At 35.6% G+C, this 27905-nt stretch overlaps 1 protein-coding gene across 1 annotated transcript in view; it reads left to right on the forward strand.

The window, feature by feature from the left end:
* LOC136038738 (uncharacterized) overlaps window positions 1-27905 on the forward strand; it is a 126089-nt gene that overhangs the window by 30104 nt on the left and 68080 nt on the right. The window lies entirely within an intron of this gene.

Raw genomic sequence — 27905 nt, forward strand, 5'->3', positions numbered from 1 at the left:
TTCCAAGTTGTAGGTTTCACAATTTTACTAATAAAGTATTCTATTTTCATCATGTATTTTTTTCCCTAGCATTAACCAAACTTCACTTCTCGAGTGTGTTTTATATAATAAACAAGTACCTAAATTAACCAATCTTCGCCACGAAGAAGTTGAAATGGGCACCGTAAAAATTCCATGACAGCACCAGTACCTCCAGGATTATAGTGTGAAACCGTGGCTCATACCAGTACCGATGGCTCTAGAATTCTTTTTATCAAAAAATTCACTTTTCTAATTTTAATATTTTAGTTGTTTATTCTAAGACAAACTGAAACATCGACACACTCGCATATTGCTTTATATGCAGAGTAATTGAAAAGAAAAGCTTTCCTATGAAAAGGAAAGTCAAATTTATAATTAAAAAATAAGTAGATATTATCTTATTCGAAATGTTAAACTTAAAAACGCCAACACTGCTGAGAGTCATGGAACAAACCAAACAATCACTATTACCCATACACAGAGTGGAATCTAGAAGAAATATTTATTCCTCATTTCTTTTGTGTTTATTAAAATTCAGATATGCCATTAAGTATACACATTTATTTTCGAGCAGTCTTGTAAATAGGGCTGCTTATGCTCCCCCCTAATTCTCGTTTTTTAATGTTTTTTTATCGTTTCCGTAATTATTCATCTAACTTCTCTTATTTTGTTCAGTTGTTCAGATGGACGGGGGTCGGTGGTGGGACTCTGTAAGCTTAGCCAGAGGCGATCCAGCTCTAAATGGGTACCTGGAGAAATCTGGGGAAGGTAAACAGGAAGGGTGTGCGAAAGCACAGGATGGTTGGCCCCCAACCCCCATTGCACTTCCTGGCTGAAGGGCCAAGAAACGGAGATCAGCACCGCCGATAAGGACTGTAAAGTCTAATGCCGTATCCTTAGGAGCTTTTTGCCCTCACTCGATAACAAATTCCTGCTCATTATGTGCCTCTATGTTCAGTTTTTCTAATTGTGGGCTTGTAAATGAATTCCAATTTTTTGTTTGATTGATCTAAATGGGACGAAATAAAACATTTCGCAAACACTCCGAAATAACGCACAAAGCTGTGTCAGATGCCCAAACTCACGTTTTTCGATATATTTACCAGCACCTTAATCGAATGCCGCCTACAAAAATAGATGTCACTTTGACAGCTACCAAGTGCAAATACTACCACAGGTAGTTGCCTCTTGTAACTTGGGTTTTTACCATTTAAGAATTTCTGGGGTCAAATTTTAGACCCCTTTCTTCGTGTCGCCAAAACCAGCAAGGAGATTAAATGAAAATCGTGAGTGCATTAACTATGGCTCATCTTAAAATGTCTTCCATTAGCATGATGCCTAGATTTGGTTTTATAGTAGCAATTCCCTCGTAATTTTAGACACTGAGAATACCTAAAACTGTGAGAAAGCGTGGTTTACTATGCAATGAGTCAACCAAACTAGCTGGGAGATTTTTACAATTTCCTAGAAATTGTCTTCTCCGAATCTATTTTCACTTTGTGTGTGTTGGCAAGATTGTTGAAGGTAATTTAAACAATATACTTACAGATGACGTAATTAATATTAATATAGACGCTAACTTTGAGGTAGTCAGGGAGCGATCCCTGAAACAGGAGTGCTCTGAAGGATTTTTTTTAGAGGGGCAATAATAAAATCCGCAGGGGGGATAATAAGAGAATATTTAATACTTTGAATAATAAGCACCTATAAATAAGACAAATTAAGATTGGGAGTAAAACACTGCTTATGGCGAGTTAGCCCCCAGACAAAAGTAAGTAAAAGCAGAAAAAAGGTTCTAAGCCTATTTTGCCGTCCGAAATCTTCTGCAAAAAAAAGCTTTTACTTAGGTATACCAAATGATAATCAATTCCCCAGAATCAGAAGTCGCTTGAATACTATTTTTGTATTTATCCATCATCGAGATATAATATTTGCAATATTTTTCAAGTTTTTTTTTTCTAACCTCAACTTGCAGTTACTCAACTTCTGTTTACTTTTTATAGAAATTGATAGGTCGGATGAAGGTCAAGTTAGAAATGTCGCTTCCATGTCTTTCCCGAAATTGAAAATTTGGCACTAGTGAGCATAGATATTTTCATGAAGAAACTTCTCATGGGGGAAGAGAATTTCAATGAAGGGGGCGCAGAATTTTCTAGCATTATTTGAAAAAAACAATGAAAAAATAAATATGAAAAGTTTTTTCTACTGAAAGTAAGGAGCAGCATTAAAACAAAACGGACAAAAATTATTACGCATATGAGGGGTTTACCTCCTTGTTATACCTTACTCTTTACGCTAAAGTAATTTAGTAATTTCAACTATTTATTCTACGGCCTTTGTGATTCAGAGGTCATTCGTAAGGAATTGGGACAAAATCTAAGCTTTAGTGTAAAGAGCGAGGTATCGACGAGGGTTGAACCCCCTTATATACGCAATAAAAACATACGAATATAGAAGTTCGTTACGTAAGTTAATTCGTAAGTTACGTGTATTTTTTACCAATGAAAACGTTTGTAAAAAATTAAAAGTTCTAGTTACTTTTTTAAGTAATCAAAAACTTGGAGGGCAACTAGGCCTCCTCTCTCGCTTCTTTTTTCTCAAAATCTTCCGATTAATTGCAATTAATTAACATGCAAATTTCGTTTTAATTATTTATGTGCGGAGAGCCAAGATCAAAACATGCATTAACTCAAAAACATCCAGAAATTAAATGAAAAAATAAGTTTTTTTAAATGAAAGTAAGGAGCAACATTAAAACTTAAAACGAACAGAAATTACTCCGTATATGAAAGGGGCTTTTTCTCCTTAACGCCCCGCTCTTTACGCTAAAGTTTCTTACTGTTTTAAAAATAGAGTTAAGAGAAAGAGTCAAACTTTAGCGTAAAGAGCGAGGCATTGAGGAGGAAAAGCCCTTTTCATATACGGAGTAATTTCTGTTCGTTTTAAGTTTTTAATGTTGCTCCTTACTTTCATTTAAAAAAACTTGTTTTTTTTATTTAATCTTGTAAACAAAAAGCTATGCGACAGAGATTTCTTTAGTAGCGAATTCCCTTACTTCCTTTCTGTTATTTTTATATTTTAGAAATTTCGTTCTCGTAGCTCTTGCTAATAAACCCAAACAGTGTGCTCTCGCGCTAAACGGAACATCTACAACAACGATTTTTGGATATAGCCTAGATCTCAAGTTTTGGATTCTACTTTAAAATAATTATAAAACGTACTTTGTTCCTTTTCTAGTTGTCTTTCCCTTTTCAAGCAGCCCTGAATAATCCAAAGTGTTAATGAGTAGAAACTGATGTCTAGCTAAGCACACATTAGAACGAGTCTTTATTGCGATTCTTTCAAATAATAAAAAAAAAAACAAGAAGCAAAAAAAACGCTACTATGAGCCATGGTTCGTTATTAATCAGGGTTTTCAAAGGGACTCTTTTAGTTCTTTTTGACCTTTTTTTTTACCTTGGGTGACACCAAGACCCTTGGGTGACACCTAAACCCAGAAAATAACACTTTAGAAAAAACAGGGACACTTTCAGTATTTAAAAAACCAAATCCAGCCCTGTTAGTTTAGATTATTGTCCTTCTTCGGAAAAACGGCGTTTTCATGATCTGTAATTAATCCTTGGTTGAGGAATTTGCCCCATTTCAGCAGTGAAAAAAAATGCGCAAAACACTGCGTTTTTCTGAGTTTTTCTATTCCGCAGCAGATTTCATTGTTCCCAATCATATTTGATAAGATTGCGTTTGGCGAAAAATCACCTTCGATCCAAAATCCGCCTGAATTCACCACGTTTAAGTTGCAATTCAACGGTGCGTAAAACCATGAGATCACATTTTAGCGGATTTAATTTAAAGAAAAGGTCGAGAAACATTGAATGTGCAGCCTTTTCTCGTACGATTACCTATTTTAAAGTATTCTTAATGCTCCCAGTTGTAGATAATAAAGTCAATGGGCTGTTAATGTCTTTTTTAATTCCTTATGTGGTCTGTATGATTTTAAAACTCAAATTGTTAGGAATATTGTTGAATCCGCATGAAAAAGTGTTTACCAACTCCGCATGGAAAATGGCATGGTTTGACAAATTGTGCAGTCCCAAGCATGAGGAACGAGATCTTGACCGCGATAAATAATCAAGAATTGGAACATTCTTAAACCCCTTTTTTTTGTGAAAATGGTTCACTTTTAGATTTTTTTTTGGCCCTCTTTTTAGCTCATTTTTGACGTTTTAGTCCCACAAATTTGGCAATCCTTTCTTAATAGGTTGCAGGTACTGCTGAAATCATTATTAATGTCTGAAGGCCTTTACAGTGCAAATTGTTTGAAAGCATAATATAAAATTAACCAAACTGTATTCCTCTTTTTACATTGGCGCTGGATCATTCAAATCCTGTCAAAATGCTATTGAAATGAGATTGAAAGTCTTAAAAAAACATTTCATAAAGTAAACTTTTATGTTACGGAGGTTCGGTCGTTAAGACGGATTGAAAGCATTTGGTTTGAAATTAGTCATGTGGCATACTAAACTAATAATTCTACCGTCCTGCCTTTGATTTATACCTACGTATGAACTAAGTATCATCTTATTTACAGTTGACACACCTTGTCAATATAAACACGATGACTCGCATGATGATTAAGTCATAAACGAGTTGTAACAATATAAGATCTTTTATTTAATAATGGTTTATACCTTGTGCTTTTTAACATTTACTAACTGTATTTGGCACGTACCTAACATTCAGGTAAGATCAAACACTTTTTTTTCTGGGTTATGTAGACACGTTCGAAAGACGTGGCATATATGTAAGATGAGTTCCCTTCGGGATGTTTTGCGATTTAAATGCACCCTTTGAGATATCTCCCTCCCTCCCATACTACAAAGCAGTCAGAGAACCACATTGTAGAAGTTTAAGTGGCTTTTTATGTTTTATCCATTGTCCATTGCTTACAGATACTATTTGTTATTGGGAAACATACGGACAGTTTTCGCGGGGGAGTTTTCTGCAAGGGGGATTGTCTGGGGGAATTTTAAGGGTGAGTAAATTTTTGGAATAATTTCGTTTCAACGAGGATGTATTTTCCAAGTTATATTTTCCACGATTTCTAGGGTTATAAACAGCACATACACAAAAAAGTAATCTTCGTTCAAAGAAGTCCCTAATCATCAACCCAAGACAATCCAATAAACAAGTTAGAACTAGTAGAAAGAAGCATCATCTGGATCAGTTTCTTTTTCTTTCAATCTGGCCCCATTTTTGAGGGGAGTTTCAGGCTCTTTTTTCAGAACGTTGGGAATGTTTTTTTTTTTGTCAATTATGCAATACTTTGTAGTTACATGTAGGTAGTTTTTACCCGTAATGGAAAAAGTGGGGTTGCAAAATAACAATGCTACTTGACAGTTTTCAAATTTGTTGGCAGATTTTGTATAAATACCAAAGCTATCAAAATACAAATTGTGCTCCTAGTGTCGACAGCTTTTGGAATTTTGTCGAATTTTGTTAATGACGGATTTGGAACTTTGTTCATACCTGTTAGTTACTATTTCTAAACTAGTTTTAGTAGGGAAACTTTTTGTATTTAATAGTACCTTTTAAATGCAGTTTTGAATTTTCGGCTATTATGATTTTTTGTTTGTACTTTATTTTTTGTAGCTACAACTATAATTACCCAATATCAATCGTCATCAAAGCGCTTTGATATCTAATTTAAGAGACATCACACCAGTCTATTGTTCCATAATATCCAAGTTTGAGGCGAATCGAACAGTTACTTACGATTGAAAAGTGATTTTTTTTTGTGCTTCATATTGCCCTCTCAAGCGTAAAAGGGGCATTGTTTTTTTTATCTGAGGCTCTTCCATCCTGAAAAACCTCAACATTCATCAACAGATCAGTTGCAGCAACCCTAGAACGGATCTGACATTTCTTGCAGCATATCTATCATATATTAATAGTGTTCTGTGATGCTGATCTTGGACTGAATATTGATACTTGATCCGACTAGGGTGGACAATATCGATGTTTCGATATAACTGTAAAGAATCAATAGCTCATTAACGTTCTCAGTCTATCGCTTTTTTGATTATAACAGCTGTCCAACATTGGGGAAAGGTCGTTGGATGAGAAGGACGTCACAGGAACACTAAAAAATTTTAGTATTGGAGAGATACTTCTAAGCAGACCCGTTAGACGGTTTTTTCCACCAAGTAAGTGGTTCAACACCTCTGTCTCAAATCAGTGCAATAGGTTTTATGTCTAAGCGAAAAATCAGACAAACTGCTTCAAGACAAAGGGTCATGCCGCACAAAAACGGAAATTTCGGGTGCCATCGTTATTATTCCATCACTTGTGCTAGTAGCGTGCTGGGAAGTCGCAGGTTAACGATTAGGGGTTCCTTTGGCATATATATTTTGTTGTCTATCTGGGTTTTATAATAAAGATAAATAAATTGTCTAGAATAAATGTCGCTAGAATAAATTGTCGTTGGTGCGAAAAATGGCAATTTATTGGCATATGTGATATTCGTGGAGTTCACTGTACCTAAGAGGCTGAGTAGACCCTTTTTAGAAAGGTCTTGTCAAAGAAAAGGAGATTCCTGGATATGAGTACAGACAGAATTGTCCTTGTGCTAGATGCAGCACTACCATGCGGGATTGAGCCTTATTATCTACTTAATCGATGAAGCCGAGGGGTTAAAAAAGAAGCAGCTGCCGAAAAGGTGATTACTCGAGGTGATTAAGCATCGCTATAGTCTACTCACTTATCTTGGTGCCACAACTGATGCGGGTGAAACCCATTTTGGGGTGTCTTCTGTGGAATGGATCGGGGTAGAAAGCGAGTTTACCCAGTTTCAATTTACATTACAAAGGATTTGTTTGACCTTGACATAGTTCGGAATACGCTAGTTTGACACCAGTGGGTATGAACCTACCTGCTGAATTTTAACTAAAGTTTGTTATTACAAACGGTTTTAGAATGAACTTGAGTTTCCTCTCTCTTTCATCGATTTGACAATTTCCCACACTCATTAGGTGTGAGTGGAATGAACAATCTTCTTAAAAAAAAAACGGAGAAGGTAGTGAGGAGCGAAAAATGTTACGTAATTGGATAATGCTTTATACATTTTAGCTAGATTTAATTCATCTCTTTGTCACCACTTGATTATGTTTAATTCATGAGTCTCATCAGCTTTTAGCTTGTTGTTCGTGAGCCAAGCTTTAGATTTTTCTTTTTGTTTTTTTCTTACCTTAGGGCCTAATCACGGTCTTATCTGGTTCATTGTATAGCCGTGATCGTAGTCGTTTTGAATTTCCTGCTTGGTTCATCTTTCTTTTTACCGCCATTTTCGTAAAGTTTCTGGTTTGTTTTTTCGTTTCTTCTTTCTGTTTTTACTCAACTATTTTCCTAAAACCTCATATCAAACAGTTCGTTATAACGAACTGTAGTAAGGAGCGACCCGGCTCAATAGTAACTGAAACTTTAAAAAATAGAATTTTGATACCAATAGTTACGTCAAAAGAATCGCATTTAAATGTTTATTTTAAATATATAAATTTCATCAAGATTAGTCTTACCCATCAAAAGTTACTAGCCTAAGAAAATTTGCCTCATCTTAGAAAATAGGGGGAAAACCCCCTAAAAGTCATACAATCTTAACGATCGGAAATCACACCATCAGATTCAGCGTATCAGAGAACTCTACTGTAGAAGTTTCAAGCTCCTATTTACAAAATGTTGAATTTCGCATTTTTTGCCATTTTTGTTTTTTCCTCAGGGTTGATCGTATCTACTCAGTCGTCCTAGAATGTCGTGAGAGGGCTCATTCTAACGGAAATTGGAAGTTCTAGTGCCCGTTTTAATTGACAAAAAAATGGAGGGCGCCTAGGCCCCCTCCCACGCTCATATTTTCCCCAAAGTCACCGGATCAAAATTCTGAGATAGCCATTTTATTCAACATAGTCGAAAAACCTAATAACTATGTATTTAAAGACGACTTACTCCCCACAATCCCCGTGGGAGGGGCTGCAAGTTACAAACTTTGACCTGTGTTTACATATAGTGATGGTTATTGAGAAGTGTACAGACGTTTTCAGGGGGATATTTTTGGTTGGGGGGGGGGAGAAGTTGAGGGGGGTTAGGGGGGAGGATCTTTCCATGGAGGAATTTGTCATGGGGGAAGAGAATTTCAATGAAGGGGGTGCAGAATTTTCTAGCATTATTTAAAAAAAACATGAAAAAATAAGTATGAAAAGTTTTTTCAACTGGAAGTGTGGAGCAGCATTAAAACTTAAAACTAACAGAAATTATTGTGCATTTGAGGGAATTACCTCCTCGTAATACCTCCCTCTTTACGCTAAAGTATTTTTAGTAATTTCAACTATTTGTTCTAAGCTCTTGTGATTCAGGGGTCATTCTTAAGGAATTGGGACAAAATTTAAGCTTTAGTGTAAAGAGCGAGGTATTGACAAGGGGGTGAATCCCCTCATATACGCAATAAAAACATACGAATATAGAAGTTCGTTACGTAAGTTAATTGGTAAGTTGCGTATATTTTTTACTAACGGAAACGTAAAATTAAAATGCAAATTTCGTTTTAATTATTTATGTACTGAGAGCCAAGATCAAAACATGCATTAATTCAAAAACGTCCAGAAAATAAATAAAAAAACAAGTTTTTTCAACTGAAAGTAAGGAGTAAAAACAGTAAAACAGTAAAGTTTTTTACTGTTTTAAAAAGTAGAGTTAAGAGGGATACGGATATACGGAGTAATTTCTGTTCGTTTTAAGTTTTAATGTCGCTCCTTATTTTCAGTTGAAAAAACTTGTTTTTTTTATTTAATGGTGGTTAAAAACCAAATTGTTATTGTTGTTCCTCTCATACGCTTCGTCAAAGATGATTCTGTTTATCGATTTTAATCCTCTTCATATTTGCCTTTTTGAACACCACCATAATTTCCCTAATTATATTGAACTTGTTGTTATGTGGGAATTTTTAATCAGACTCAATGTTTGGTTTTGTTTGACTTCATCCAGAAGTAAAGAACTTAATGCTATTTATGGATTAGGAGCCATCATCCTGGTGATTGCGTTTATTTTTGTGCCTTTCGAACAGTTCGTGGTAACGAACCGTAAGTAAGGAGTTACTCGACTCAACGGTAACCGAAACACTGATAACAAAAGATTAAGGTACTTGTGTATTATCCCGAACACACTCGAGAAATATATTATATCTAAGAGAAACCGATTTGTCTGTCTGCAATCGGTTATAATTAGCTTAGTCCGGGCGAGAAAAGCTGCGATGTAGATACATTTTAATTAAACATTTTGTAAATATAGAGGGGGTTAGGTTATGTATTAATATAATACGTTCTGGGCGGCCTGTTTTCCATAATTCTTTGTTTTAGATTTCCATAATTTTGCTTTTAAAGTATCATATTTTCATCATATTTTGGTATGTTTCGTTTTGATTAAAGTAACTTCATTTCTCGAGTGCGTCCACAATAATAGACAAGTACAAAGATTAATACATCAAAAGAATTGGTTTTCTATGCTGAATCCAAATATGTAAAGCTCACTAAATTTAATGTTACTAATCGAAAGCTACGAGCCTTAGAAAATTTGCCTGATTTTCGAAAAAAGGGCAAACTCCCTTAAAAAGTCAAGTGGTCTTAATGAAAACCACGACATCAGACTCAGCATATTAGAGAACCCTACTGTAGTGGCTTTACGTTCCTATCTACAAAAATGTGGAATTTTATTTTTTTTTGCCCGAAGAAAAATTACAGCTGCGTTTTTATTTGTTTGTTTACTTCATTTTATTCGCAAGGATTGATTATATCGAACCAATGGTTCTAGAAGATTGGGAGAGAGCTCGTTCGGATGGAAATTAAAAGAGTTTTAGCGCTCTGTTTAAGTGACCAAAAAGACTGGAAGGCAACTAGCTACCCCCATCCCTTTTTTCTTCCTAAAGACATCTAGTCAAAATTTTGAGATAGCCTTTGGTTCAGCATAGTTGCTGAATCCCTCCTCAACCCCTGGGGAAAGAGTTGTAAGTTGTGTTATTTTCCCCTTGTATGCACTTTTCAGCAGGGAAAACGTGTTGTTTTCTTCATCTCATCATGATAAAGTATGCAGCTTTGGTCAGGCACAGTTAAACCCATACCCGTAACACAACCTGCTTATTGGTTTGATACTGTTTCATCATATTTATCAAGCCAGTTTGAATTTCGAACTAGCTTGAGAATCTACAGGCAATCCCAAAATAAGGTCTAACAATGTATGATTGACGCAAATACTGAACAGTTAAAGGTAGTATAAATTGCCCAGCAATTAACTTATCAATGGCGAAGTTTTATTTCTTGGTTCTCTCTTTGTTAAAAATAGGAAGAAAAATAAACTCACAGACTGTATGTTCATGGTAACTTCAACAATTTTATAAGATACTGTTCAGATTTATCACTATGAAACTGCGAATTTAGGGTAAGCCAATGGTTAATCAAGTGCGAGATCACGACACATGACACTATCAAAGAAATTTTAGAACACTACAATTATCAAACAGTTCGTGGTAACTAACTGTAAGTAAGGAGCGACTTGGTTTAATAATAACCAAAATTCTAAAAAACGGAATTTTGATGTCAATAGATGCATCAAAAGAATAAGCTTATTATGCTAATTCCAAATATATAAGATTCATCAAGTTTAGTGTTACCCATCAACAGTTACGAGCCTGAGAAAAGTTGCCGGATTTTTTAGATAGGAGGAAAACACCATCTAAATGAAAACCACGTCGTCAGATTCAGCGTACCTGAGAACCCTACTGTAGAAGTTTCAAGCTCCTATATACAAAATGTGAAATTTTGCTATTTTTGCCAGAAGACAGATCACCGATGCGTTTTTATTTGTTTTTGTATTGTTGTTTTTTTCCCAGGGGTGATCATATTGAAATGATGGTCGGAGAAGACCAGGAAAGGGCACATTCGAACGAAAATTAAAGTTCTAGTGTTCTTTTTAAGCGACAAACCAGACTGGAGGGCAACTGGCCCCCCTCCCACGTTCATTTATTTCCAAAAGTTATCTTAAATTTTGAGATTGCCATTTTGTTGAGTTAGTTTAAGATCAAACCATTTCTTTAGGGATAAAATGATCCCCCACAGTCAGTGGGGAGAGGCCTGTAAGTTATGAAATTTGCTCATTATTCACAGTATTTGTTATTGGGAAGTATACAAACATTTTTTCGGGGGGAGGGATGGAGTTTTTGTTTGTGTTGGATTTCTATTGGGAGGGTCTTCCTTGGAGAGGGAAACTTCCGGGGGGAGTGAATTTTCCATGGAAAATTTTACATTGGGGGGATTTGACAGAATTCCTATACGAAATTCTTTTTAATTGTCTTACATTCTCTTTGCCAACTCAATTTTGCATGTAGTTCCGGAGGAAATATCCGACGGATGTTTTCCACGTGTTTTGATTTCCAAAAAAAGGTCATCGGAAGGGGGCATTTTCGGAGTGATCGAGGAATCTTAAGGAATTTTACGGGGAGGAGGATTTTCAGCGAGGATAGAACTGTCTGGAGGGAACTTTAAGGGAAGGGGAATGTACCTTACGCTGGATGAAATTATCACGGAGGAGTTATCCGTGGGGGGGGGGTATTTTTCATTGAGGGTGAGCCAGATTTACCTGCAGTATTTGAAGAACGAACGGAAATTAAATAAAAACAAGTGTTTTGATTTCCAAAAAAGGTCATCGGAAGGGGGCATTTTCGGAGTGATCGAGGAATCTTAAGGAATTTTACGGGGAGGAGGATTTTCAGCGAGGATGGAACTGTCTGGAGGGAACTTTAAGGGAAGGGGGATGTACCTTACGCTGGATGAAATTATCACGGAGGAGTTATTAGTGGGCGGGGATTTTTCATTGAGGGTGAGCCAGATTTACCTGCAGTATTTGAAGAACGAACGGAAATTAAATAAAAAAACAAATTTTTTTTAATAAAACTGAAAGTAAGGAGCAACATTAAAACTCAAAAACGTACATAAATTATTCCGTATATGAAGGGTTACCCCTTCTCAGTACCTTGCTCTTTACCCTAAAGTTTGACCGTTAGTCCCAATTTTTTGACAACGGCTACTGAAACACAGGGGCCGTTTAATTAGAATAGGAAGCTTCTTTAGCGTAAAGACCAAACTATTGAGGAGGGGGAAACCCCCCATATACGGAATAATTTCTGTACGTTTTGAGCTTTAATGTTGCTGTTTACTTTCAGTTTAAAAAACTTGCTTTTTTATTTAATCGATAAAGAAACATATTCACCTTGCAAAGTATAATTTCTTGTCCTGCGTTAGTGCTTGTCTGTAGTACTGGCACGGACGAAGGGAGTCATTAAGTCAATGGAACGTGTCACCTTGAAATTGTCGATATTTCCCCTTCCCCCTAAATTTACTATATTTTTTATATGATTTTCATTATTTTTGCCCCGTCCCCTGAAAGACATTGTATGTTTTAGTTCCTTTTTTTCTGTTACACCACATGTGTACACATTATGTGTCCATTCCTGTTACACCATTAATCATCTCCCATTCCAAAGGTGCAGGCAATTAAGTCAATGGAACGTGTCACCTTTAAATTGTCGATATTTCCTCTTCCCCCTAAATTTTCCATATTTCTCATATGATTTTCCTTATTTTTACCCCCTCCCCCTAAATAATTTGTATGTGTTAGTTCCTCTTTTCCTGTTACACCACATGTGGACACATTATGTGTCCATTCCTGTTACAGCATTAATCATCTCCCATTCCAAAGCCGCAAATTGTCTTGCTTAACAAAAGTATGGGTGTTTTTTTTTTAAGTCACAGAATATACGGCATACCAATCGACAAAGTTTGAGAAGTGTGATTAGCTCCCTCCAGCTGACACTTTCCAATGGGGTGTTCTCAGACCCTTACTTGATTCATTAGAAGCACACAAAAATTCTTATCAGTGTGAATTTCTGTCATCGATTGACACTAAATTATTTGCACGGAAACTGCGCAAAAAAACAAGGTTGAGTTGACAAAACATAATTCTTATGTATTGCAACCCCTTCAAAACGCTTGTGTGAAATTTTTCTTCTTTAAACTGAGCAACCTGGGTTAATCTAGAACTTGTTAATTATCCAGAACACGCTCAAGAATTTTGCTGTGTAAGAAAAACCGGAGGAAATCGTAAGAAAAATCCGAGAAAAACCAGTTTAGCTGTCTGTATTCGGAGAAAATCAGCTTAGGCTCAGTAGAAAACAACGTTGTAGGTATATTTTAATTAAATATATAATATATAGAGTTGGTATTTCGGTAAGGTTATGTTACGTTAGGCATTTAATATAATGTGTTTTAGGCGGCCTGCTTTCCATAATTCTCAGTTGTTGTTTCCATAATTTTGTTACTAAAGAATTATATTTTCATCATATTTTGGCATATTTCATTAGCAATAACCTAACTTCACTTCTTGGGTGTGTTCTGTATATTTAACAAGTATCGAAATTGCAAATAAAAAGGACCTAAAATCTTTGAAGACTTTCTGGGAAGCAGTCAAAGATCAAATTTAAACAGACTGTTTTGGTAGAGGAGTGTTTACGAGTGCACAAGTTTCAGGCGGCTCAACTCTGTGAAGAAATCCATGTAATATCTAAAGTAGAATATGGTTTCGTTTTTGATTTTTGTTTTATTATTATTGTTATTTAGGATTATTACTAGCATCTTGATAAATCATATATTTAATACCTTTTCTATAGGGAAGTATTGTGGAAGGTAAATTACAAAAAGTAGTTTACTAAATTTTGGCTCAAGTATCACTCTTGAATCATGAAATTACTGGTTTTCTTGGCAAGAACACGGGAGTATAAACGGGGCTTTTTGTATACAATGCACACAATTACCTGGCGTAGTAACAAACTAGTTTCAGTTTAAACGTATACAGACAGTTCTTGGACTGACTGGCACACAGCAATTTGGCTTCTTTGATGATTGCCATAAATTTCACGTTTTATTTGATTTTCTTTCTGCTTGGAGCAATAAGTCACTCTTTAAATGACGAGTACTTGAAACATGATAAAGACGTTTTTAGTGAGTTGTTTTAGTTGTCGTTGCTGAATTAATGTGATGAAACAATTAAATACAACCTAGAAAAAAATAGGAACTTTTACTTACAAATAGGAAATTTTTCTTTTAGTTCTAACCAGGCTGGGCTCAAATTTTTTAACCCGTTTTGCTAAATAACCTGATAAAAAGAATTTAGGGAACCCTCCCTTCCCTCCTATAGAAATGTCAAACCGGATTCCGAAAGAGTACAACTAGGACATTAGCTCTTAGGTCTCACCAACTTTTGCTGAGGTATGACAACCTGTTCTAAAGCATGTAGTGAAGAGAATAATGTAAGACCTCTTCCCTCTCCCAAGTTCAAAATCGATAAGGCAGCTAAAAGGCACATATAGAACCCTTACTTTTACTACTGACCAAGTTTTGTTGTGATTTCGTCACCTCTTCCCAGAGCCGTTCAAAGGTGGGGGGCGACCGGGGCAGCTGTCCCGGGTACCGTGACTGAGGGAGGGCACTTAGGCGGGGGGTGCTCATTTTAATCAAAATGTTCACTTTGACCTGATTTTTTTTTCCTTTGGGAGGGGGCACTGTAATTAGCTTTTACTGGGCCCCACCATCCCTAGGAAAGGCTCTGCCCCTTCCAATAGACTTCCATACGAAAAGAATATAAGGACCCCTACCCTGCAAGCGTCGCATCAGGTCCCATAAAAGACAAAACTTGGATACTTAACATTAAATCTCTCCATATTTTGGATGAAATCCGCCAACCCGTCACCATAGCTCTTGTGATGGCTGGAATATAGGAGCCCACTCCCTCGCCATAGTAAAGCTAGGTATAAATAATAATAAATCCCTCCGGTTTCTCTCCTCAACAAATAATGAATCAGCATTGCTTAATTCGTTTCAATTTTTGTTGAGGTTCGATAACCTATTCCGGTAGCTGTCATGGTGACCGGAATTCAGTGGACTCTTCCCCCATTCCCAACTAAGGTCATTAAAGGTGGGGAACACTAAAAGGTAGGAAACTTACTCTCACTCCTGACCATGTTTGCTTGACATCCAATAATCCGAAGACGTCAATCCAGTCTCCCCCGTAGAAGCTAGATTGCACCTGGCTATCGAATATATCAGAAATTATTGAGAAAATCATCAAATGACGGAACGTCCAGGGAAAGAGCCACAGGGTACCAACTCCACATGGGTGCTACTGGTAAAGAACTTGGCTGGTAATCCTACCAAGAAGCAAGGAGACATTTAAAAATGTGTCAGAAGAAGATGATAAGAGGCTTTATTTCAAGCCTGATAAAAACAAAGATCTTGCTTGTTTCTCCGGTGAATTTTCTGGTGATACTCTTGTCTCTTCCCCCTGCTTCAATGTCTCGTTTGAAGTTACTAGGCTGTATTTTCTTGGCTAAAATCCAACGATATATTGCAAATTTTTAGTTTCGCTAGAGAGCAAAAATAAGGCTATTGAACTCTTTGTGATAATGTCTTTGTTTGTTTAAAGGTAGAATGACCCCTCAAAAAAAAAAAAAAAAAAAAAAAAGTTTATTTCAACTGAAAGTAAGGAGCAACATCAGAACTTAAAACGAACAAAAATTATAACTTATATGAGAGTCATTCTTAAAGAACTGGAACAAAAAAGCATACTTTGGTGCAAAGAGCGAGATATTGAGCAGAGGGAAGCCCCTCATATTAGTAATGATTTATGTTCGTTATAAGTTTTGATGTTGCTCCTTACTTTCAGTTGAAAAAAATTATTTAGTTTCTCATCATCTTTAAACAATACCGGGAAATCCGGCTCTCCCTCTACGGAAGATTCGTTCTCCCCGCAGACAATCCCTCCAAGGAAAGTTATTCTTACGTAGAATGGTACTCTTCCCCCTGCCAGAAATTCCTCTCAGACAATTCCATCCTAGCTGAAAATTTCCCCAAAAAAAATTTTGTGGACAGTTCTAGGTTAAATTTTTTCTTTTCGCTATTTTATTTGAAAAAAAAAAAAAAATCACTTGAAAAGATTGTTTTTTAAACCATGCCGGAAATTCCCTCCTCTGTGAAAAAATGTTCCTGGAAATAACCTGCTCCCTAGTAGAAAGTTGAACAACTTCCTACTAGGAAGTTGCAGAAAATTCCCTTTGGAGAATTTATCCCGTGGAAAACTCCTCTATGGCGAAGTTCTCCCGTGAAAAATTCGGCTTCTACAGAAAGATACTCCAAACAAGTCCAACCCGGTAAAAATTCCCCCGGACAATTCTCCTTAACATCTCCACATGTGAAATTGAGTCAGCAAAGAGAAAGTAAAACGAATAAAAAGAAATTCGTATAGGAATTCGGCAAATTCTACTAGCGTAAAGTTTCCCCTGAAAAGTTCCCCTGAAAAAAAACTGCAGTGCTTGCCATGCAGATACCTGGTTTTGCTTATTGTTCAAGGTCGATGACTGTAAATTTCCAATAGGGTAACTTTTGACAATGATTTGACGTGATTTTGAGGGGCTATAGGGCTTTTTCAAAATTCGCAAAAAGTTTCTTGTAGTCACAAATTACTGTTTATTTTAATCTGGATGAAAATTTCTGTTTTTAGAATTATTACGGCTGTAAGGCTGAAGGAATATGGGCAACAGGAGTTTGAAATGTTCAGAGGTCATTTGGTCAACTCCACAGAACAATTTGTACACAAACTAAAAAGATAATATTTTTTTTCTCGTCCTGGTTTAGTATGCCAACTATTTTGTGGAGAAATATTCAAAATATTTAGGTTTTCACTCTTAATAATTGACTCTGCAAAATATATCCTTTTAGAATAGCCTTAATCAAATTAGCTGCTAAAACAGTTATTATTGAGTCTTCGAAGTTTAAAAACAAAAGTTTTTTCTCCCGTCTTGGAAATAATCCTTATTTTTTGGGAGGGGGCACTTTATTTTTGTGGCTCGTTAAAGCATACAGTCAACTAACCAAGTGTTTTTTTAATCTTAAAAATGCAAATAATGGCTTTAACTCCTTTTGCTTGCGAGGGACTCATTTGTGCCTGTGGGATGTACTTTAAAGGTTTAATTACATAGACGGTCTGAAACCACAGATGCACACACGTCATTTTTCAATCTCTTTGGTCAAAATGATGCTTCTTGATCTCATGTTCTGATGTGTCTCAAAAGTGCTTAGTCTAACAATAAATGATCGTTTCAATTATTATAAATAGATTAAATTTACATAGAACATGAAGATTCCCTGTCTTGACCACGAGTATCAATTAATCAAAATGTAGGGCGCGGGGGCGATTTTTATGTGTATTTTTTTATGGAAATGTAAAAGGAGTATTTGTCGACGAAAATAAAAAAAGACATCCCTTGATGCTCCAATTGACGTCCTTGTTTTGACATACTGTTTTGCACCAGCCCCTGCACTTAACCTTCTGTCATGGGTATCAGTTCAGCAAGCCCTGACCTTTGATGTAATAACTAGGAGTTATGTAACGAAGCACAGACTTTTACCAAGAGAGGAGAGAAAATAGAAAAATGTACGTTTCCGGGTTTTCAATTTTTATTAGCAACTGGTTGTTTCTAACAATTTTCTCAAGCCTCATTTATATGTATGCTTATCTAGACATTCACGTCTAGCCATCATCACATTGGAGCAATCAGGGCTGGTTATAAAAGAGGAGCATGATTGATGTCTTGCCAAGCATGTATGTAAACTGAACTTTACATCTCCAAAACACGTCAAAGCCAAATTTTTATGTCAAAAGATCCAATTTACAAGCATTTCTGAAGGCAAGAAAACGCTTGTTGCAAAAACCAGAAACTCCTATCATTTTTCAACGCTTCTAACTAGCTTGGTGTTGAGAAAAAAATGGTACGAGAAAACGAATCAAATTCATCGGTGGAATTAAAAATCCGATTGAATAAAAGGTATATTTGCTCAAGCTTATTCATTTATAAGTTAGGTGCGTAAAAATTGCTGAATTAACCACAATAATAAAGCTAGTGTAGAGTTCCAGTAATTTAGCCACGTAGATACGTAAATCATTGTGAATGCGGAGAATTAGTTGAAATTTAAGCTATAAAATAAGTCTTATATATAATAGCTGTGTAAATATCTGTTCCAGAGCTAGGCCCACTCCTATATGCTTTAATCCCCCTAAAAAAAATAATTAAACTTCTGGTAATCCCACTTAGTTAAATACGTAGAATAGAGAGTGTGGTGTGGTGTTCCCATGAAATTACCTTCCCCTCTCCCCGACGAACAAAATACTGCTTTCGGGCCTGGCACCCATGTACCTCCCAGCCTACATTAATAAAATCTTTCTTTTACAGAAATATTTGCTTTTAATAGAAGGCGTATGAAAAAGCGCGTTCTACTTATGTTCTTAGAAGTCCCACCAAGACCCTTCTTAGCTTAAAGTGTTTCCTCATCAATTTAAAATCTTAAGTATAATCCTATCTTGCAAAGCATAAGTTCCCATACATTTTTGGAATATTTTAGAACCTCACACTGTGAAAACCCGAGGATTTAGTATAATTATCTGTTCGAGAAAATTATGCAAAAATGTTTTAGAATAACCATTTGATGGATCCAGGTATGTGGTCACTAAATGGATTTACTACCCCCAACAGACCCGAGAACAATGTAATATCATGCCATAAACTTGTCTATAAAGTCAAATTGCGCATGGATTCTCCCGTCTCAATCTTTTCCTTTTTTTTTCTTGTCAGGAAATTAGGGATTTTATGCTGTTAGCTTTGGTTGTTTAATAAGAGATCATGTTAAAGGTTTTTTTTCATGGAAGGAATTCTGCACTTATGAATAAAAAAAGTCAACCTACCCGAAAAGATAAAGAGAATTGGAGTACATTTAAGAATTTTGGTACATTTACTCCTATTCCGAAGTTATCAGTTTTTGCCTTATTTTTATTTGCACTCCTGTTCTACTCCTTGACACAAAATATGTCATTATAAAAAATGCAAAACCATCGTTACTACATAACTCAACGGGCTCTTTTGGAATTCGATACCATTATGATTGTAAGATAAGGCCTATTCAGATTTCAATAGCTTTAGCTATGTGTTCTTTAATCACTAACAAAGTTAAAACGAGAGCAATCTCTAAATAAAAACTAAGAATCAAATGGATATCAAACTTCTAAAAATATTTGCAGTAGCAACAGGATATAGTAGCAGGAATCAGAAGTAACAAACATATGCCAACGTGTTTTGTTGCTCCTTATTCTATCTTCTTTAAAAATCTTCTTACTATGTTGCTCCTACTCCCAAGGTCTGGACACCAATTAAGTTTTTTTTGCATAGAATTGCAATTCGGCATATAAATCTGAATTCAGCAAAAAACTATATGCCAGAATATTTCTGTTTGAGTAACCCTGGATTGTAACCTATGCAACATAACCGGCTGCCTTGAGCTCTATCAATAAAGGGCAGCAATGACAAAATGAAAAGCAGTTTTGCTTATCATTTTAGGACTTTTTTTTTGCTTGGCACGTTTTGCTTATCAATCTTATTGATACGATCCACTTGGAGTTGGCTCCTTTTTCTTAATTTGTACGATTGATCTAAGTATCTGTCCCACAATCCTAAAGCAAACCTGTGTATGTGTATCCCTCATTGAAGGTTATTTCTTAGTCTATATTGATATTTCTTTTGCTATCTGTAAAAGAAATCAAAATTAAATGCATGGTACTCCTAGCCATATTTTAGTTAAAGTGATATCTGCAAGTTTATCACTGCCTCTGTGACCCATATACCTTCCTCCGAAATAATCATTATCCTTGGATAAGCGTATGAAATATTTAAGTTTGGGCTACTTTGCGCCAAGACTTCTTCTACACTAGCTGTAATAACAACACAATTCTTACTTCATTCTTATCCGAGAAGCTCAATTCAGCCGATTCTTGTGTTTATTTTCAGTTTGATTGTATCCAAGCCCCCTCCCTGTAATTACTAGTCATGGTCATTGGCTAAACACTAAGTTTGCTGGTTTTTTTTCTCAAATTAAAACTTCCTATTGGTTAGAATTGAGTGCAAAAAAAGAATAAAAAATAGTAAATGTTCGGCGTAGGGCTGTTCTTATGTTTTTGTGGAGGGAGTCTGGAAATGTAATTTAACTGAAAGAAAATGAAAGAGTCAACTAAAGTGGATTTCTGTGATAAGCATGAAATAAGAACTCGTTTTTATTGTTCCTATCTTAAAAGGGTAGTTTTTTCCACGAGATAGCCTATATTTTCTTTTAAGTCTAAGTTGAAAAAAAAACTAACCTCACAAATATTTCTTTCTTTAATTTACGTCCGTCTTAGCTACATGAATGCCATCTCTTTGTCAAACGATTTTTATTGCAAATTATTGAATCCTTAGTCAAAGCAATCGTAATCAGCAACTTAGAATGATCAAGCACTGAAAGCATCAAATGTTCACAGAGCCGGGAAAAGTCGAGCTACTATTTTTTCTACAAAATCAAATGTTTTTTGTAACATTTATATAGAACTCTTGGCATGTCTCATATTTATATCCCTTTAGAAAAGAAACAGAGCTAATTAAACTATTCCTCGATTTTTGTTTTCGAGAGGTATATGTTTTAAATGTTTTATATATTTTAAAGTACGAATGTAACTCAATTCGCTTAAACTCTTTTTTTAAGCAGCCATAAGCAATTAAGGAGCAATATTTAGTGAAATAATTAGTAGAAAAGAAACGAAAGACAGGATCTTCTTTATGTCACTTTGGCTCTAGGACAAAGCAGTTGGCCAAAAAGGACATCTTTGGCGATCCGGCACTAGCCACCTCAACCTTTCTCTCATTATAGCCCTAGAAAGCGGGATTAAACCACGTTTTTCGTACAGCCTACTGTTTGAAATACGGTCAGTCAGCCGGGTATCCAGAACAATCGATAGGTAATTTCTCTGGGAAAACATCTAGTAATTCTTCATCCACTTTTTGGAGCACCCACACTTCAGAGCCATTTTTGACCACTGTCATCACTGTAGTTTCCAATATTCTAACCTCTGTTTGCAGACTTATCTTCCTATTCTTCCAAACTTTTTTTAACTGTGAAAAACACCCTGAGCCTTGGCTATTCTACTTTAACATTTTCATTGCTGCCACTGTCTTTACTAATAATACTACCCAGGTAAGTGAAGCTGTCCACCTAATCAATCCTTTCATCTTCACTTATTCCTAGCCTTATCCTTCTTAGTGACGTAGTCTTTTTAACATTAATTTTCATTAATTACCGTGAGACGTCTAAAAGTTCATTCATTTGCATTACACTTTCATCTAGGATGCTTAAATCATCAGCATAATCTAAGGTCAGGCGAGTTTTTCCTCCTCATTTGATTCCGTGGTCTCCAATTGTCTTTCATGTGCTCCATAAGACAAAGTCCATCGAAAATGATCCATATAAAGGGGGATAGAACACAACCCTGCTTTACTCCTGATTTAATACGAAACCAGCTGCCAACCTCATTTCCTACCTTAACCGCAGCAGTGTTATTCTCGTGCATAGCACTAGTCACTTTAACATATTTGTCTGGTATACCATAGGATAAGAACTCTTTATGATAAGACCTTTGCTAAAGCTCTTCTATCAACATAATCGAACGCTTGCCCATAATCTATAAAATGAGGACTAAAGGTGTTTGATAACTCAGGAACTTATCAATTATTAACCTAAGAGTGAAAATTTGGTCGACACATCCTCTAGCTTTTCTAAAACCGCACTGTTTCTCTCTTATGACTTTGTCTACAGCATCTCTCAGTCTAAAAAGTATCATATTACTAAGCAGTTTGCTACCGACAGAGATCAGACTAATGCGTCGGTAATTACCAAACTCACTCTTATCACCTTTTTTATGCAGGAGTTTAATTAAGGTTTTCCTAAAATCGCTAGGTATTTCCCCTTTTACAAAAATCATATTCATAATCTTCAGTAACTTATTTCTAACCTCATAGCCACCATATTTAAGAAATTCATTTGCCATACTATCACCACCTGGAGGATTATTATTTTTAATCCTTTTAGTACTGTCGCTAATTCTTGCTCCCAAAACAAATCTTCCTTCACATCCAAGGCATCACAAACTTTTTTCATTTTCCTCTATATCTTTTCCTGCAATTTTATCTCGGTTTAGCACATTCTCAAAATGTTCCGCCCATCTCTCTTTAACTCTTTTCTCATCAATAATTGTAGCCCCATTCCTATCTTTAGCTGGGACAAGTCCGGATTGACTATTCCCTCTCAATTTATTAATCAGTACAATATTTTACTATTCCAGTTCCTCAGCAAGTTTATTTATGACCTCCACTTTACACCTCCTTAGTGAGTGATTTTAGTGCTTTCTGTACTCTCTTTACATTCCTTATGCTTTCATATAATCTATCACTCAGATAATTCTTGTACAAGCCCCTTGTCCTCTGTTTAACACAAAGTTTTTCACTAGTATTCCTAGCTGTGCTCTTAAATTTCTTCCCTAAGATACCATCAGCAACTTTTAAAATTATTTTCTTAAAATTATTCCATCCATCTTCCACATTGTCAAATTTTAAACTCCCCACTTTAGTATTCAACTGTTCCTGGAAAGTTTCTCTCAAATTCTCATCCTGGAGTCTACCAGCATCACGACTTACCGGGAGGTAATTACCCTTCCGAAATTACAGCTTAAAGTAAACCCTAGACATTGCTAAATGGTGATCTTTACTTTTCAACATCAATAACAGCACTCCTGTACACCCTAGCACCATGCATTGATTATAATATATCAAACTACATTTTAGTCAAATTTGTTTCATGAAAGTATATTGCCAAAATATTTTTAGCTTTATTTAAGGTTTTAATCTTCTTTTTTTTTTTTTTTTTTTTTTATCAAGATCTCATTAACAGCAATAACGGTCAGTCTAGTGCTTTGAAGCTAAAATCCTTAAATATAAAATAGCTAAACCAAGCTGGTTAGTTCACCTATATTCTGAAAAGACTTTTTCTGACTATCTCTTCGTTTGATCACCATTATAGATACGATAATACCGTACTTTGTACTGTTAATATTTTTTTCTTTTGTTCCAAAAAACAAAGATAAGAACTTTTAGAATCAAGCTTTATTTTAAACGCCATCTAGCTAAATCCTTAAATATTTTATATAGGTAGCGAATACGAGACACGTAAAAAATAACCAATTTTTTCAATAAGAGGCTTCACATTTTTCATAACTCCACTTTCTTTCTGGGGGAGGGGTGATCAGAATATCTAGAATGAATGTAACAAATTGAGTATGAATTAGATTGGGCAATATTTTATTAGTCGCCAATCCAGTGACAATTATACTAAAATACTTAACCCCTACAATTTTATGTAAAACATGATTTATTTCAACATCTATTGTTAAAACTATAAAAATTATGACTGTTAACAAATACATCCTCAAATAAAGTTGCTTTATTTTTTAAATATTAGATCTTAGCTAAATTTTGATGACAATAAGAGGATTAGATAAAATGGGGATTTGGTACATAAGATCTAGTGATATAGGTCCATATTGTTTTCTTGTGCAGAATGCGGATTGGGATTGTGGTGTAAAAATTACCAAAAACGCATATCTTGTAATATTTTTCAATCCTTGAAGAAGGGAGGGGGGTACTTATCTATTATATAAAACACACTCTAAAAGTGAAGTTTTGTGACAATAAAATATGATGAAAATAGAATACTTTATTATAAAAATTGTGAAGGTCATTTGTGAATTATTAAATTGGGAGCTTCAGCGGTGGCAGACAAACTCAGGCGGTCGTAACATAGTCTGGAAGTAATTGTAAGATTTGTTGTAGGAAAAAAAACACTCGCAGTTCGTGATTTATCTCTATTAGCTGAATTCGTTCTGCATTTACATGAGTGACATTCACTACCCCCCCCCCTCTTCCCCCTTGATTCTGTTACAATCACTGGGGTTATTTGATTATCAAGTAAGCCAAATGAACCACTCAAAAGTGGTTCTTTTTGTCAGTGTGATTTGTCTATTCTTATAATTAGGAGGTCCTGTTATGAACATACACATTTAGTTTCATCAAGCATGCATGCTTATAATTTATAACTGGTCTCAATATATGATTATACGCTTGGTCATCGCAAAGTCAAAATTAAAAAAAAAATGCATTTTTAGCTTCAACAGCGTCGACATGACCTGATACCTACGTTGTTTACGGCTGAAAAACTATTGCCCTAAAACACTGTTGCATCGTTAGTATCAAACCATTTTTATTTTTAGCATCTAATGTTATCTTTAGCGATATGTTCTACTGACAATAGCATTCATAGTACAGAGCCTAACTGATTTTTGACAGAGAAACCAATTTTTCGCTTTTATTACGTTAAGAGTCTGAAATTTATAAGCCAAATGTGATGAGCTAGCTACTGTTTCTAATTAATTCTTTTGTAAATTTTTTTATTGCGTTTAAAATATTAGACACGTACACACTTTAAAGCGAAAGATTTTAGTTATTATTCTTTTGAATAGGCCATATGTTACTTCCATATCAGATGCTACTGAACATATGGTTGTCAAACTTTAAACATAAATATAATCATTCTTAATTTGCCGTGGACAGTCTTATAATAGTCTCGTTATTCGTCATATCGCGGTTGTTCAGAACTTGTATGCAAGAAAAAACTGTAATACCTTTCAGATGACCGGCGCTAAAAAGGAAAAAAAAAAAAAAAAAAAAAAAAAAAAAAAAAAAAAAAAAAAAAAAAAAAAAAAAAAAAAAGAAAAACCCTAGCGTGTCCTTAGGATCGGAGTAAACTCGTTCTGCCACTCGTTCTCAGCACAAAATTCAAAGTCATCTGCCCCTCCATCCTTATAAAAATGTTCTTAAAAGTTCAAATTTTGACCTCCAGCCGTGAGACAAAATGGGTAGACTCACCAAGGCTTTAACTTTGGAAGTATTTATTATTATTATTATTTATTGAAAACCCGTCATATGAAAATATAAAGACGGAGCATAAACAAAAGAAAAAAGAAGAAGAAAAATAGAACTGAACATAAATAAATATTTCCATAAATTACTGTGATAGTACCGAACACCAAAGGATTGTTGAGCTTCGAAAGACGTGTATTGTATAGGGAGGCTTGTTTTTTCTACAGCTATAACAGGGTCTGCTAAGCTTAAATTTTCTGACGAGATAAGAGTTACGGGTGCATGGGGGGAGGGGAATTAGAAGATGTTTTGCGTAACGAAAGAAAACTGAACGGAGTTCTGACTTATCTGTTTTAGTAAACATTTATCAAAACTGTGCTATATATAAATAATGTGGCAGAGCAACTGAGTTAAAAAGTATTGAAAGAAGACAACGGTTGAAACGTAGCTTATTAGTCACAAAAGCAGCAAACGATAGCCCTACTCTCTGTTCAATATGAACTATGAAAGAGTTGTCGTGTGTGCTTTATTGAGGAACCAATGAGAAGACCGATGTAAGTAATATGATAAACTTACTTGATCTTGCTCTTCCCGAGAGGAATATCTTCTGGCGGTGCTTGCTTCCAGTGAAGAATACAACTTCCGACTTTTCAGCATTGATCTTAAGAACGAGTTTTGCATACTCAGATTGTAGCGATGTGAAAACGTCGCTAATGTTGAAAGTGTCGACTTAAGTTGAAAGTGTCGTCTAACAAACGAGAGACAAATTGAGACCGGCGAGGATGAAAGAGCGAGAGAGAGAGAGAGAGAGAGAGAGAGAAAGAGAGAGAGAGAGAGAGAGAGAGAGAGAGAGAGAGAGAGAGAGAGAGAGAGAGAGAGGAGAGAGAGAGAGAGAGAGAGAGATATGCAGGCAGATAGCTTTTATCGCTAAAAGTTCTGTTTATTTCTTTGGCAGGCTTATAGAGTTCTCCATAGACTGGTCTGAAGGGAAATCAGATAATGCTACAATTTTTAAAGCTTCAGTAGGGCAATTAATATTTTAAAAAGTATGAACTAACTTTCAAGATTTTAAGTTATCCTAAGACTAATAGCAAAACCTTTCAAATGATAGGCGTGAAAAGGAAAATTAACTGCATCTTATATTCAAAAATCGGAGAAAAATTGTTCTGCCTCCCCACTCCGGAGCACAGATTTGAAGTCACTTCCCACCTTGCAACAAAACTGGCCTGAAAACATCCGATCACTAGGTTAGATAGACTAGACTTACCAAAACTTAACTTTGGATCCTCATAACTCATTATTTTCCTAGTTTTGTAATACTCCTAGAGCCAAATGCAGCCGTATTTACAGAATATGAACTTCTTTAGCCATAAAAAGGATACTCCTGTCCAGCTTTTTAAGATGACCTAATCATCTTCTCTAAAACCCAGAAGAAAATAAAAATTTGTAGATTAGCTAGTACATAGGTGTTCGTTCCACCATCAAATAGTTCGGGGGGACAAACTGTAAGTGAAGAGCGAATTTTGTCATTATAGACGAAGCTCAAACCAGAAACCATTATGGCAAGAACATATCCATAAAAAAAATCTGCTTTTCAAGTTGATTCCAACCATGTACAATTAATCGATCTTAAACCTACCTGTAAAAAGTTATTAGGATTAGGAAATTTTCATCATTTTAGAAAATAGGGAGAAATACTCCCCAGAAAGGGATGCAAAATTGATTATTGTCATTAAATTTAATAAGTTTGAAAACCATGAGAGCCAGGGTTTCAATCCTCATCCTACAGAGATGAGAAACATCCTACAAAGACACACATCCTGCAAAGTTTTTTTTTTTTTTTTATCAGAATCGTTCTAGTTCTAGCGCCCTGTCTGAGTAACAAACAAGACCGTACTACAGCAAAGTTCTTCTACCTTTTTGTGATGCAAAACTACAAATCGGCGCGAATCCTGTGTGAAAATTCTAAGATAGCAAGATAGTTAATGACTATCTAAAAGCCATTTACCAAGCTTGAGAGGCAATATTCCCAGTAGTCATGTATCTGCCCCTAAATATACATAAAGACCTTACAAAATGAACAGTTATTATAGACTGTTTACAAAGTAATACATGTGACTGTGCACGACAACTATTTGGGAGGGTAGGGAAGCTCGATGATCTTGATCGATCAGTATACTAGTTTTCAGGGCAGTTCCAGAGAAAACCTGGCAAATCTTTTTTTTTTATAGTCTGTTGACGATTCTTGCATGCCATATTTTCTTTTTTAATAAAAAAATGTAAAGGTTACTTCAATGTTGATTTGAAGCCAAACAATATTTATCTCCAAATGATCTATTTTTCTATGATCTATTTATATCTATTCATCAAACAGTTCGGTGTAACGAACTGCAGTAAGGAGTGATGCGGCTGAATAGTAACCGAAGCTAAAAAAAAAAATCTGAATTTTGACATCAATAGATACAACAAAAGAATTATTATGCTTATTATGCTGATTCCATCCTGAGAAAATTTGCCTGATTTTCGAAAAAGCAAGCCATCAGATCTGAATACTGTCAGATTCATCATATCGTGGAGCCCTAATGTATAGGCTCCAAGCTTCTATTTACTGAATGTGGGGTTTTGAGTTTTTTTCCAGAAGAAAGATCATGGATGCGTGTTTGTTTTATTTTGTTCGTTTTCCCAGGGGTGATCGTACCGAACCAATAGTCTCAGTAGGTCAGTAGAAGGCTCATTCGAACGGAAAATAAACGTTCTAGTGCCCTTTTTGTGACCAAAAAGACTGGAGGGCAGCTAGCCCCCTCTCTCGAGCCCCCTCTCACCATGTCGTCCGATAAAAAAAAAATTATAGCCATTTTGTTCAGCATAGTTCAAAGGCCCAATAATTATGCTTTTGGTGATGATACGGCCCTTTTTG

This window comes from Artemia franciscana, chromosome 18, assembly GCF_032884065.1.
Source record: "Artemia franciscana chromosome 18, ASM3288406v1, whole genome shotgun sequence".
NCBI lineage: Eukaryota > Metazoa > Arthropoda > Branchiopoda > Anostraca > Artemiidae > Artemia > Artemia franciscana.